This window comes from Ctenocephalides felis, unplaced genomic scaffold (assembly GCF_003426905.1).
Source record: "Ctenocephalides felis isolate EL2017-DRISC unplaced genomic scaffold, ASM342690v1 CF-g0.4_SCAFFOLD_01886, whole genome shotgun sequence".
In the NCBI taxonomy this organism is placed as follows: Eukaryota; Metazoa; Arthropoda; class Insecta; order Siphonaptera; family Pulicidae; genus Ctenocephalides; species Ctenocephalides felis.
In genome coordinates this window covers 145,504,759-145,518,558 of record NW_020538040.1, presented here as the reverse complement: position 1 = coordinate 145,518,558, position 13,800 = coordinate 145,504,759, and the positions used below count along the sequence as shown (strand labels likewise).

The 13,800-nt window shown below is 31.1% G+C and overlaps 1 pseudogene; it reads left to right on the top strand.

Annotated features, from left to right (window-relative positions):
- Positions 1-5,289: 5,289 nt before the first annotated feature.
- LOC113376028 lies at positions 5,290-6,401 on the top strand (annotated as a pseudogene).
- The last annotated feature ends 7,399 nt before the right edge of the window (positions 6,402-13,800 follow it).

Below are 13,800 nucleotides of genomic sequence, written 5' to 3'. Positions count from 1 at the left end.
CATGTCCAGCCGTTTCGAAGATACAGGGCAAAAAGTGCCAAGTGTTTCGTTTTTGAGAAGATGGAATGCCCGTTTTGAATGATTTGAAAAACATTTTGCTTGTTTTGACGAAATGAAGAACTGATTAAATTTTTTGGAAAGGCAGGTCTAGCGGTTTCGGAGATATAGAGAAAAAGGTAAACAAGAAATTACATTCAGCGATCAAAACTGATCATTAGACATATGTTAATTAAATTATCAGATATTTTATAAAAATTTATAAAATGAGTACCAAGTTTTTTAATTTTGAAAGCTTACTTGTACGGTTCAAACAAGTATCAAAATTTTCAGATTTTTTTTCAAAATTTCCAAAAATATACAAAGTTACTTACTTTAAATATAAATTTTAAATTTACAATTTTAAAAGTGTATATATTTCATTAGCATTTTTCTAACCGTATGCAATATATCCTCAGATAGATGCCTCATTCGTTAATGTAAACGTTCTCAAGTGTTTTATGCGATAAGATCGTCGCTATACAATAAGAGCGATAAAATATATAGTATTTATAATTATCTATTAAAAATATTTAAAACAATTGTTATTAATCATTGACCAATATTAATTGATTACTGATTTTTTTTCCTCAAGTATTTAATTATGGTACGGGAGTTCGAGCAATTTGCCATTACCATTTGCACGATGCCATGTACCATTAGCTTTTATTTTATGTTCATTTTCATGTATTATGTTAGTATATGAATTTTTCTTTTTTTAGGGCAACACCAGCCCCTGCTGTATCATCTTTTGTCCTTGCGATCCTGCGTGGTCGCCTGCCCTTTCTTACAGAGAGGTCGCCTCGATTCAGCCAGCGGGCGTGCTTAGATATCAGTTAAATTAATTTTAGATTGAAATTTGTCGCGTCTATGATACATAGATCTTAATGTTTTGCATTTCGGTTACAAATCGCTTGACCAACGCCTAGGACGAGCACCCTAAGCAGGCTCGAACTTATGAAAATTCAGTTTGAAACTATTTTTTAGCAAACTATTTGTAAGTATAGTGAACAAGTTGTAAATCATTGCATAAATTATATTTTTATTTAATAGTTAATTTTATTCGAATGCCTTTAATATATTGAATTTTTGGAAAATTTAACATTTACTTCTACTGATAATAAGTGTGGCGAACATAGCTCACTCAGTGCCGTGTCAGACTCACACAAGAGAGATATTTGGTTCAAATTCTGTCATTAACATATAATTTAAAAAATATATGGTTAATTTGAAATTAAACTTGTAGGGCGCATGGCATCGTGCCTTAAGACAAATTACTGGTACTTCCCGTACCAAAAATTATTATTTTTTTAAAAGATTAACATTTTTGAAAAAAAAATTACTCTGAAAAAATTAGATTTTTGAGAAACTATAAATTTTTGACAAAAACTTACTTTTTTTTTAAAAAAAGACTCTTTGAAGAAAAAATTATTTTGAAATATTTTGGAAATTCTGAACTTTTTTTCAAAGCAATCGTACTGCTTTAACTGCATAGAGACGAAATATCGAAGCGCGTAAGCGCCGCGTCGCCGTCTAACGGATAAACACTGGTACGGAACCCATAGGAAAGTAAACAAAATTTATACTTATTGTTAAAATCTCGATAAAATATTTGATAATTTGATGTGCATATGTCTAATGATCATTTTTGACCGCCAAATCGCATTTTTTTTACTTTTTTACTAGATATCCGAAACCGCTAGACCTACCTTCAAAATTTGATCAGTTCTTCATCTTGTTAATACAAGTAAAATGTTATTTGAATTATTCAAATCGGACGCTCCGTTCTTTTAAAAACTAAGTTACCGTTTTTGTCATTTTTTTCCCCATATCTTCGGAACGGCTAGACCTGCCTTTGCCAAAAACTAATCAGCACGTCTCCTTATCAATAAAAATCGAATGTTTTTTGAATTATTCAAATCGACTGATTGGTGTTCCCGAAATCGTCGACGAAAATTTGTATCCGCACACACACACACACACACACACACACACACACACATACATCCATTTTTTCTAAGGTATGCCAAAATGTTCAGAAACCTTTGAAACGTAAAGATATTTAAAAAATTTCAATTTCGATTTTTTTGCGATTACTATAACTTACCCCACGGGAAGTTAAAAATAGCTATTACACTTATAATAATAATTTGAACAATATAAGTATAACTTTCCCATGAGAATAAGACATATTTTGACTATTGATTGTAAAAAGTACCTTTTAAATATACTTAACCAATGACAAGTTGGTCGATTACTATTGATCGAGTGTAGACAATGTTTATATTGCACATCTTGTGACCTATTGATGTAGATGCGTGGGCTTAGACGACATGTGTGCAGGCATATCAATGAGAATAGATCGCGTCGTAAAGCTTCTTAAAATTCATGTAGTTTATCCCGAATATGCAGTTCTATTTTCCGGAATCAAGATAGGTTTGATTAAACTGGGCAATGCTTCTCTGCGCGGGTCATCTCCAGATTAAACTGACTGCCATTGCAGCCTTGCATATCAATGAATGTGTCGAATAATTAGTACAGGACGACCGGGTCCACAACTCCACATACTGCATTTCAGTTCTTGCTCTCGACCGAACCGAACTAACACGCATCGATGTGTGAATCAAACTGATTTAGATTCACATAGTGTACTCTTTTCTGATTGCATAATTCGGGATTATTTATAGAACTTTACGGGGTGATTCAATGTGCAAAATGTTACAGATAATTTAATTGCTCTAACATAGGTTTCTTTTAAAAAATATCAGCAATGTAATATTGTTTACTGTTGTTATTACATTTCTTTCGTCCTCCTTGTATAATCAGGTTTCAGAACTAGGTACGTTTCATCTTCAGATCGAGAAACATGAACTGCCAAGAAACATGATTTTGATAATATTTAAGCAAACAATATTATGTTTAAGAAAATAAGAAGAAGGTGGATTTTTTAATTATTAAAGTTGTTATAAAAAATAATGTATAGAAATATGACAATATAATCAAAATGAGAATGATAAACATAAATGAGTGGATTATATAACAAAATAATAAAAATGTTAAAAATTAGAAAGTTATAGAAAGATTATATATATATATATATATATATATATATATATATATATATATTCACCCAGTAATTAAAAACAGTTTTATTGAAAAAAATGTTTTTATTCAGAAAACATACGTTTCGGGTCTTGATTTGACCCATCTTCAGTGCTACAATTAAATATTTCAGGGTTACAATTTAAAACAATATAAAAATACATAATTACAGACAAAAATAAATAAAAACATGTAAAAAAGCATAAATCTAACTAATTTAACAAACATAGAATAAACAAACGTAAAGAAACTTACCATACAAATAAATTTGAAAAAAAAAACACAAAAACACAACGAAATCGCACGAAAAAATTATGAAACAACAAATTGATAAAACGCCGAGTTATGATAAATTTTAAATAATTGTAAAATTAAAATAAACATAAAAATAAATAATGTATTTTATTATAAAAAACGAACATGTTGTTACCTTGGAGTATGTGTAACATGTAAAATGTGTGCGTACGTGTTTGCGGAAAATTGTGGAAACTGTATCGTCATTGGATGAGAGAACGGGATAGAGAGATTTTTAGTGGTTTCATATTACGAAAATTTCCTCGGCGATCATACGCAGTAGGAACATAGAAAAAATGTAGCATGTGGAAACAAACCATAATCAAACGGTTAAACATATGTGGATAAAAATAAAAATATAGAAACATAATAAAACCATGATAGACAATGTAAAAATGAAAAAATATGTGATGAAGAGAAATTCATTAAGAAAAAGTATAAAATTAACTATAAAACGATATTTGTAATGGAACAAGTTATTATATAAAAAAATTATAACATAGTATAATATATATGTATATATACGCAAAACAACACATGAAATACATACATGTATTGAACCAACCACTGTATCTGAACCAATACTACTTTTCGCTTTATATATATATATATATATATATATATATATATATATTTCTCATTTCTTTAGTTTCGTCAAATTGCGCAAAACTGGTTTCATTAAAATTGCACTATTTTTACAGTACATTAAAAAAATTCAAAGTTTAACAAACAAAGTAGTCAAAATAACCTTTACGGAATAATAAATACTACTGCAAACTGAGGTTGATTATCTGAAAGAATGCTAAATTTGAAAAATATCTCTATAAAGAATAGAAACAAAGGACAATAATGTATGTAGAAAACGAAAGACAGGGTACGATGTAGTGACAGTCGTCATACAGCTAAACTATACTGATTTTGAGGTTGGGTCCAAAGGGAGAAAGATGAAGTTACGAACAAGTTTCCATTATTGCATTGAGTCAGCGCCCAACATTAACACGATTTGTAGAGCGAATAGCTTTTGAACAGCCAAAAGTAAGTTTTTTTCGATTTATTTTAATAATAACTGTTACTTGTATACAGGCAGATCATCACCCTAAGGGAAAAGAAAAGAGTTAAGAATTACAGACGATGTAATGAACTAAACTATAATGCATTATTCACTAAATATTTATATTAATAAGATAAAGTGTAGAAACAGGCAGTGCGTTTGTTGATTTATATTTCGATTCGATTGTATATTTATTATTATATAATATTATCTAGTATATTTTTGTTAATATTATATTATTACAAAATATAATATGATTATAGTACCGAATTTAGTTTCAAATACTCGATTATTGAAGTTCATCAATTTTTATTTCAAATTTTGCGCCATTAATTTCAATGCCAAAAGCAGCGCCCTCACGTCTGAGTGTGGGACCCTTTAACTATTCCTTCTGAACGTAAAATTCAGGAGAGAGAAACGTCTATGAACATATCATATTCTAATATTGTTTAGGATCAAAACTAAAAGTGAATTAAAATTATCATAACCTGCAAAAGAAAGCATGTTGCCGTAAGAGAAAAAATCATATCTAAGGGATCAGTAAATTAAATGTTTCAACTAGTTTTTATTTTTTGCCGTTGGGCAACACTATCGACTAAAAACGAAATTTGTTGTGCTATGACAATACTATTAGACATCAAAAATTTTATACAGATCGTTTTAAAACAAATGAAAAGTAAAGTCCTCTCGATAAAGTTGTCGTGAATCTAATTTACTTAATTCAAATAAAGGTAAGTCATTTTAATTATTCGACCATGGTTGTTTCTCACTATCATTACATGTAATATAACTTTTCTAGAACAATCATGGTGAAGGAAACTGCATATTATGATGTGCTAGGTGTAAAACCAGGATGCACATCTGAAGATTTAAAGAAAGCATATAGAAAATTGGCCCTTAAATATCACCCTGACAAAAATCCAGTAGAAGGAGAAAGATTTAAACTTATTGCACAGGCTTATGGAGTTATTTCTGATCCTGTCAAGAGAAGTATATATGACCAAGGTGGAGAACAAGCTCTTAAAAAAGCGGATCCGGTAGTCGAGAATTCAACAGCCCCATGGACTTCTTCGAGAGGTTTTTTAAAAGAGAATTTTCTGGCGGACAAGGTGAAAGAAGCCGTGAGCGTCGTGGCAAAGATGTCATTCATCAGTTGCCTGTGTCTTTAGATGAGCTTTACAATGGAAAGACAAAAAAAATAGTTTTCGAAAAGAGTGTTATCTGTGACAAATGTGAAGGTCGGGGTAGGAGAAAAAAATCACTGGAACAATGCACAACTTGTCGCGGTACTGGCAAGCTACCAGGAAAGACAGATCCGTTTGAGTCTATTTGCAGAGAATGTTTGGGCTGCGGAATATTTATTATACCTGAAGGTTGCTGTAAGCAATGCCTAGGTCGCAAAACCACCAAAGAAAAAAAATTATTAGAAGTCCATGTTGACAAAGGTATGACTGATGGCCAGAAAATTGTATTAGCTGGTGAGGGTGATCAAGAACCAGAACTATATCCAGGAGATCTAATAATCGTTCTTGAAGAAATAAAACATAAAAATTTCAGGCGTTTCGGAAGTGATTTGATTCATTTAATTAAAATCCAAGTCGTAGAGGCTCTTTGTGGATTCCAAAAACTGGTAAAAACTCTAGACGAACGTAATATAGTTTTAACATGCTTGCCTGGAGAAGTCATAAAACATGGTGATGTGAAGTACGTTATAAATGAGGGAATGCCACATCACAAAAAACCGCATTTGAAAGGACAACTTGTTGTGCACTTTTTAGTAAATTTCCCTAACGTTATTCCTCCAGAAATGGTTTCGGCTTTAGAGAGTTGTCTTCCACCTCGACCAATAGTTAAGATTCCTCCTGGTGCTGAAGAACGTATTTTTAATGGAACAAAGCAAGAACAAAATAATTCATAAGCATCCTGGAGAAAAATACACAATACAATGTCATCTATTATTTGTTGAAAAGAAAATGTATTTCAACACTTCTAGCATTAGCCATGATTTAAATAAACAATATGTAATAGTTGCCGAATTGCCTTTTACTTTATCTCGTGTTAAAGTTGTATTGTGTCTCCGGGCAGAGATTACGGTGCGGGATCAGATAGCGCTCCCTTGGGTGTTATTTCAACGTACATTTAAAACGTCCAACAAACTCCTATAACACTGTTTACTATCTCGAAACATAGGAACAGATTATTTTTAGATTTCACTACGATCTACGAAATCGAATTTGTAATAAATGCCTATGTCTTCATTTTTTATTTTGTGCAATTTTGTAGTTTGCATATCTGATTTAAATAAGTAAGTTTCTGTAAGTAGAAAGAGAGAAAACAGTTTCTTGTGCGTAGTTATTTATAAAAATATCTTTAGCTATTAAGAATTTGTCTTGAAATTAATTATATGGATCGCTAATTCTGACATATTTTTATTTACCCCGTGTCGGGAACTTAGGTAGGAAAATGGTGATGTTTAATTGTAATAACTTTAAAATGATTTATCAAATTCTTTTCAAACTAGTGGGCAAACCTTAAGGCAAATTGCTGGAACTTGCCGTACCGTAATTAAACATTCGGGGAATGAAAATAATTAATAATTGTTTTAAATAAGGGGCCGTTCAAGTATTACGTAAGCACTATAGGGGGGTGGGGGGGTCATTGATTTGCTTATTTTGCTTATTTTGGGTAAGAAGTTTGCTTACTTTTGCTGACAAAGGGAAGGGGGGGGGTGGTAAATAATTGTAATAAATCTGCTTACGTAATACTTGAACGATCCCTAATTTTAAATAGATTATTTATTATAAATACACACTATAAACTTACAAGTGCTTTTGAAATTGGACGACAACCGTATTCTACAAACAGCTTATGTGTATGTTTATAAGAAATTTGTTCATTTTTTTAATTAGATTTTTTTGATAATTTAGAAATCTTCAAAATTTAGAATTTTTTTTAGATTAGATTAGAATTTAGAATTTGAAAAGTTTTGAATTTTTTTTAAATTTTTTGAGAATTTCGAAATTGTTGAATATATTCGATTTTTTTTGAATTTTTTTTAAGAAGCCGTTTTTCTTAATTTTAATTTTTTGAAATTTTTCAAAATTTAGTTTTCTTTGAAAATTAAGAAAAATTTCGAGAATTTGAATTTTTTGAAACTTTGATTTTTTTTGTAAAAGCATTTTTTACACACCGTCTACTCAAGCAAAATGTTTTGTGAATTAATTTAATCGGATGATTAACTTAATTAATCCGATGATTTTATGTACTTGTGTATTTTTTTTTAATTCACGTTGGGTAAGTTATAGTAATCGCAAAATAATCAAAAATGAAAAGTTTTATATATCTTCACGTTTCAAAGGTTTTTGAACGTTTTGGCATACATTTGAAAAAATAGATGTGTGTGTGTGCGGATACAAATTTTCGTTGACGAGTTTGGAAACACGGATCAACCGATTTGAATATTTCAAAAAACATTCGATTCGTATTGATAAGGAGACGTGCTGATTAGTTTTTGCCAAGGGCAGGTCTAGCCGTTTCGAAGATACGGGAAAAAAGTGTCAAACGTTGTAAATCAGTTTTTGAGAGAACGGAGCGTCCGATTTGAATAGTTCAAAAAACAATTTATTAGAAATTTTTGGAAAGGCAGATCGAGAGATTATAGACTCTTAATAAAAATAAGATAAAAAAATGCCATTTGGCGGTCAAAAATGTTTATTAGACATATGCACATCAAATTATCAGATATTTTATAGATATTTTAATAATGTGTGCACATTTTATGTCATTTTTTTTAGTTCTGTCCCAAGATTTATAAACTTGAAGTTTATTAATATGACTCAAACAAATATATTCGACATTTTCGACAGAATGGAATAATCGTTTTGTATGATTGAAAAAACATTCGGTTCGTACTCGACCGCAAGGCGTTTTGCAAAAGGGCACGTTTCGAAAATATGTAGCCGTTTCGGAAGAATGGAGTGCGAATGAAGGATGTAAAAATGGTCATGCAGTTTTTGAGAGATCGAATCATCCGATTAGATTAATTCAAAAAACCTTTTGCTTGTGTAAACGTTGTGCAAAAAATGCATTTACAATAGTTTCGTCAACAAATCAAGTCAAAAAAATTGAAGATTCAAAAATTTAAAATTTTCGAAATTTTTCATCATTTTCAATAAAAATTTAAATATTGAAAAATTAAAAAAACGAATATTTTCAAAAATTTCCAAATTAATAGAAAAACGATTTTGAAAATAATTCAATAATATAAAAAAAAATCTAACTTAAAAAAAATGAGCAAATTTCTTGTAAACATACACATAAGTTGTTTGTATTTCCAGAATACTATTACATAATATTTGCATATTTTTACATAATATTGAGTATTAATTTGTAGTCTGATAATATCTGTTGAGTAATTTATAAAATTAAATTGTTAAAAAAATTAAAGGGGAGGCGCAACATTTTTTTTATTAGAGCAGGAGGCATGGTGCAAAAAAGTTTGGAAATCACTGACTTATGTTCTTATTATATTATATTATTATATAATGTTCAATTACGGTGCGGGAAGTTCCAGAAATATGTCTAAAGGAACAATGGCATGCACCACAAGTTACCTACTTATTTTGCACTGCAATAATGACCAGAAGATCTACTTTTACTTGGAAACATATTTTTGAACTATATTTTGTGAAAATCGATATCACTACTGCGTGATACTAGATTTTATAATACGCGGATTTGAATCCGGAACCTTTAGGTTGTAAAGTCGGAGACCCGACCACTGCACTATGTCACTCCAAAACTATATAAATCAAAAACTTTATCATATTTATGTATACTCTTTTCCAAACAATATGTTATCTATTTTTGATATTGAATTTTAATTATTTTCTGGACATACCATTCCAGTATGTCCAGATCTCGGGTCATAGCGGGCACAATAATTAGCTCTTACCACCAGCCTAACTATCCAGTATGCCAAGACTTTGATCACAGCTAGCTAGTTAGCATCAGTAGTACCAGTCGCACCAAAAGATGAACAATATATCTACAACTCCTCTACAATTACACACAATTAAGTACCACGTGTTTCCGATCAACTGCAAATAGGTTTGACGTCAACGCTGAGCGCGGACTGATAAGGGATCAAAGTAGACTGGACACCGGACCTGAACAAATGCGGATGACATGTCATAATAGTTATTTTTGTAAAAACATATTTTGACATAAAATTTTATAAAGTTGGAACAAGTTATTAATTACAAATTAAAACATTTCACAGTGTTTGACTTTGAGCTAAAACAGTGGCACTTGTATACCATGGGCAAGGAACCAGTAGCAATAATAAGCCATATGCGCATATATATTGTTGGGCACCCTTGGGCTAACAACAAATTATGTTGTGGATCCGTTGCCAACAATTATGTTGCGTCACGCCAATGATGTCAACATTTATAATTAGGTTCTTCTGCTGCTAACATTAAGCCTTTTACCACTGTGAAAATATTTAATTAAACATTTGAAGACGTTTATTAACTTTATTTACTTCATTATTCGGTTACACTTGATTACAATTTAATACACAATTAATATTTTGAAATAAGACTGATGTGAACTGTTTGGCGACTACACTAGAATGAACCGCTGGTTCCGTCATCCTCTAGCTTTTATAACCTATGATGATGAAGTAACCATCCTTCCAGAAATGTTCGTTATGAATGATTCAACTGTTTATTTTAGACGCAATTGCGGTTACAGACCGTTATTCTGACTGCACGTGCGTCTTATCTCTGATACAATCTTTGCATACAATGTTGCAAGCTTATGAGCCGTGAGTCAGCAACGTATATATTGCGTCTTTCATATTGACTGTTATATAAAATTTATAATATTATTTATAATTATTGCAAAGGGGTGGATAGCACTACAATATTTATCTATAATTTATCCCAGTACATAAAAATGCTTATGAAAGTTTCTGTTCGCAGATTAGCTAGCGGCATATGAAGATTTTGATTGATACTGTTCGTGTGATTCATGCTGAGCAGTCCGCGTCATTTTGTAAGAAGGAACCAGAAGTGGCAAATTTATCAATTGTCATCATATGCTAACGATAGTCGAATGAGAGATATCTTTGTGTGTTCGCGGGAGTCGGCACAAAGCCCGCGATGCCAAGTACGCCGGCGGGACGAACGATAAGGACACAAGTATCGCTTCCACCCAGACGAGCGAACGAGACCGAACCGCCTTAGATCACGGCAGATAGGACGGCAATAAATCATTTGACAGAAACAGAATTTTCCGTAAGGCGAAAAAGATAGAATGGATGGTTGCAGCCTCGTATTATTGCTGATCCTCGTATACATCAACGTTTTGAGACGGATACTTGTTATAACGCATGAAATGCCTCAGATATTTGTAACTTAAGACCATCCCTGATTCCGCACATAATACTTACGATTAATTGTGCCCATAATTATGAAAGTGGTCTAAGTCAAAAATTTAAAGAAATTATATAAACATCTTAAAAATGGCACGTGGCCTGTTTTGACGCGTTTCCTAACATAGATAAACAAGTATAAATAGATAGCAAATTGGACCGCTTTTTGATTATTTTAATTTTCCGCTCTTACTACAGAGGCGCGACGAGTGTAGCATGAAAATTTACCCCTAGGTTCAATTCTAGATAAATCCAAATCCTTAGGTTTAATTCTAAGATAAATTTATATATAATATTTTTACTATAAACCTGAAATTTTAATATGTGAAATGATAACAAAACATACTCATAAAAAATATATTTTCATATACATTAAAAAAAAATTCAAAAATAAAATAAAATTATAATTCAAGACCAAAAATATACGGAAATATTAAATTACTTCCATTATACACCAGCATTAGACCAGTATCGGAAGAAAAACATAAAGATATTATGCGTTTACTACCGTACATCCCTCCAGTTTTTCAGGAACATTTTAAGAATCTTAAATACTCGAAATAATGATAAAATATATATAAAAAAATAAATGCTCACGAATTATTTCAATAAAATTATTGTTTCAAATAAAACTCAAAGTTATTTATTGCTTTAAGTCATTTATAGGACATTCAGTTAATTTTGAAAATGGCCTAAGTCAATTCAAACTTTAAAAGCAATATTATCGTATGAAATTCACACAAAATTTCATATTCATAATAAATTTCCATTAATTAAGACTAATAAAATTAAAAATTAAAATGTCGCATAATGTAAAAATATTTTCTAATTTATTCAAATGCAATTCATTAAATATCTTGAATCAAGACCACTTTCATAATTATGGGCACAATTATACACGGAATGTTTGCCATCTTCTAATAAAAATCGAGTTTAAGATTCACATTTCAAAAAAATTATTATAAAACATATATTTTAAAATTTTGACAGAATTTATTTTTTGGCCCAGCGGTGGCGTAATCGGTTTGGGCTTGGGCTAGCACAACTAGTTCCGGGTTCGATGGTTGGATCCTCGCCTTGACCGACATGAGGCGACATTATGTCAATTTTTTTTGAGGTTATAGATCTCAATACAATTTTAACTGGAAAACGGCTATATATACGAGGTCTGTTCAAAAAGTTTTCGTAATTTTCGTTTTTTCAAAAAAATATTTATTTATTCGTCTACATTAATGTGGTCCCCTTCAAAGTAGTCCCCCCCAGATATAATACACTTATGCCAGCGTTTTTTCCAATTTTCGAAGCACCCTTGATATTCACTTTTTGATATGTCCTTGAGCACTCTCGGCGATTTTCTTCAATCGAGGAAAACCGCCGTCCTTTCATGGGTCTCTTCAACTTTGGGAATAGGAAAAAGTCACACGGAGCCATATCTGGTGAATTTTTGCACTTTGCAACACTTTATTTCATTTTTTACGCAAAATTTAATACAAATTCTTTGACTTTTTCAATTCTTCCATTGTAAAAATCGCCGAGCTCAGAAAAACACGTCGAACCTACACTTTGACTACCACAGACAAAGTAAACAGTGAATATAGCTGAAAATTTCATCATACTTTAGGGGCATGTATACCAACACAATAAAAATTTTGACAATCAGACACTCCAGACCCGCGAAATTTAATTATTAGTAATTCCGGGTACTTTTTGAACAGACCATATATTAGAGCGGGTCGATTTGTATGGGTCAAAAAAGTCGCTTAGCCACACATGATTTTCGGATGTGCCTAAGAGACCTTTAAATCGACGCACCCTAATATATATATATATATATATATATACATATATATATATATTGTTGTGCACCCCTGGGCTGTCAACAAATATGTTGTGGATCCTTTGCCAACAATTATGTTGAGTCACCAACGATGTCAACAATTAAAATTTAGGTTCTTCTGCTGCTTATCATAAACTTTACCACTGTGGAATATTTAATCAAACATCTGAAGACTTTTATTAATTTTTATTTAATTCATTACTTGGTTACACTTAATACACAATTGATATTTTAAGGTAAGAGTGATGTGAACTGTTTGGCAAGTAAGTGATGAATGAACCACACATTCTCTCGTCTTCAGACTTTTATAATCTCTGATGATGACGTAATTATCCTTCTAGAAAAATACGTTAGGAAAGACTCAACTATTACTTTAGACGTAGTTGCAGTCACAGATCGGTACACGTGCGTGCTTACAATGTTGCTCTGTAATACTTTGTTGCGTACAATATCGCAAGCTTAGTCATACGTTATTGCGTTATTCATATTGACTGTTACATCAATTTACAATATTATTCATAATTATTGTAAAGGGTAAATACCACTACAATATATATATATATATATATATATATATATATATATATATATATATATATATTGTTGGGCGCCGATTAGCTCTTCTCTTCATCAACCAACTTCGTTAGGTGTTATAATAAATATCATAATAAATTAAACACAATATTCTTCATGTAAACTTGTTCATTTTCCCGCACTTTTGTAACTCTGAGATGTTGTCATCTATACGAAATTTACACAACTGCCTACTTAAAGCTAGATTTCGGCTTTTTATAACCTTTTCATTTAGTTTAAGGAACTTCCCTTGATTTTGAATATGATCAATAGTTTCTTTATATGTGTGAATGCAAGTCAAGTTCTTTCCCGTTTGGATGTAAAGAGAATTACTGCGATATGTGCAATTCATCGATAAAAGCTTATTACAATGTAGCGACTATTCTTATGTTGATTGCAATACAATTGAGAATATGATTCATTGCTTAGTATGTCCCTAATATATTAGTTAATAATATTAACTAATTA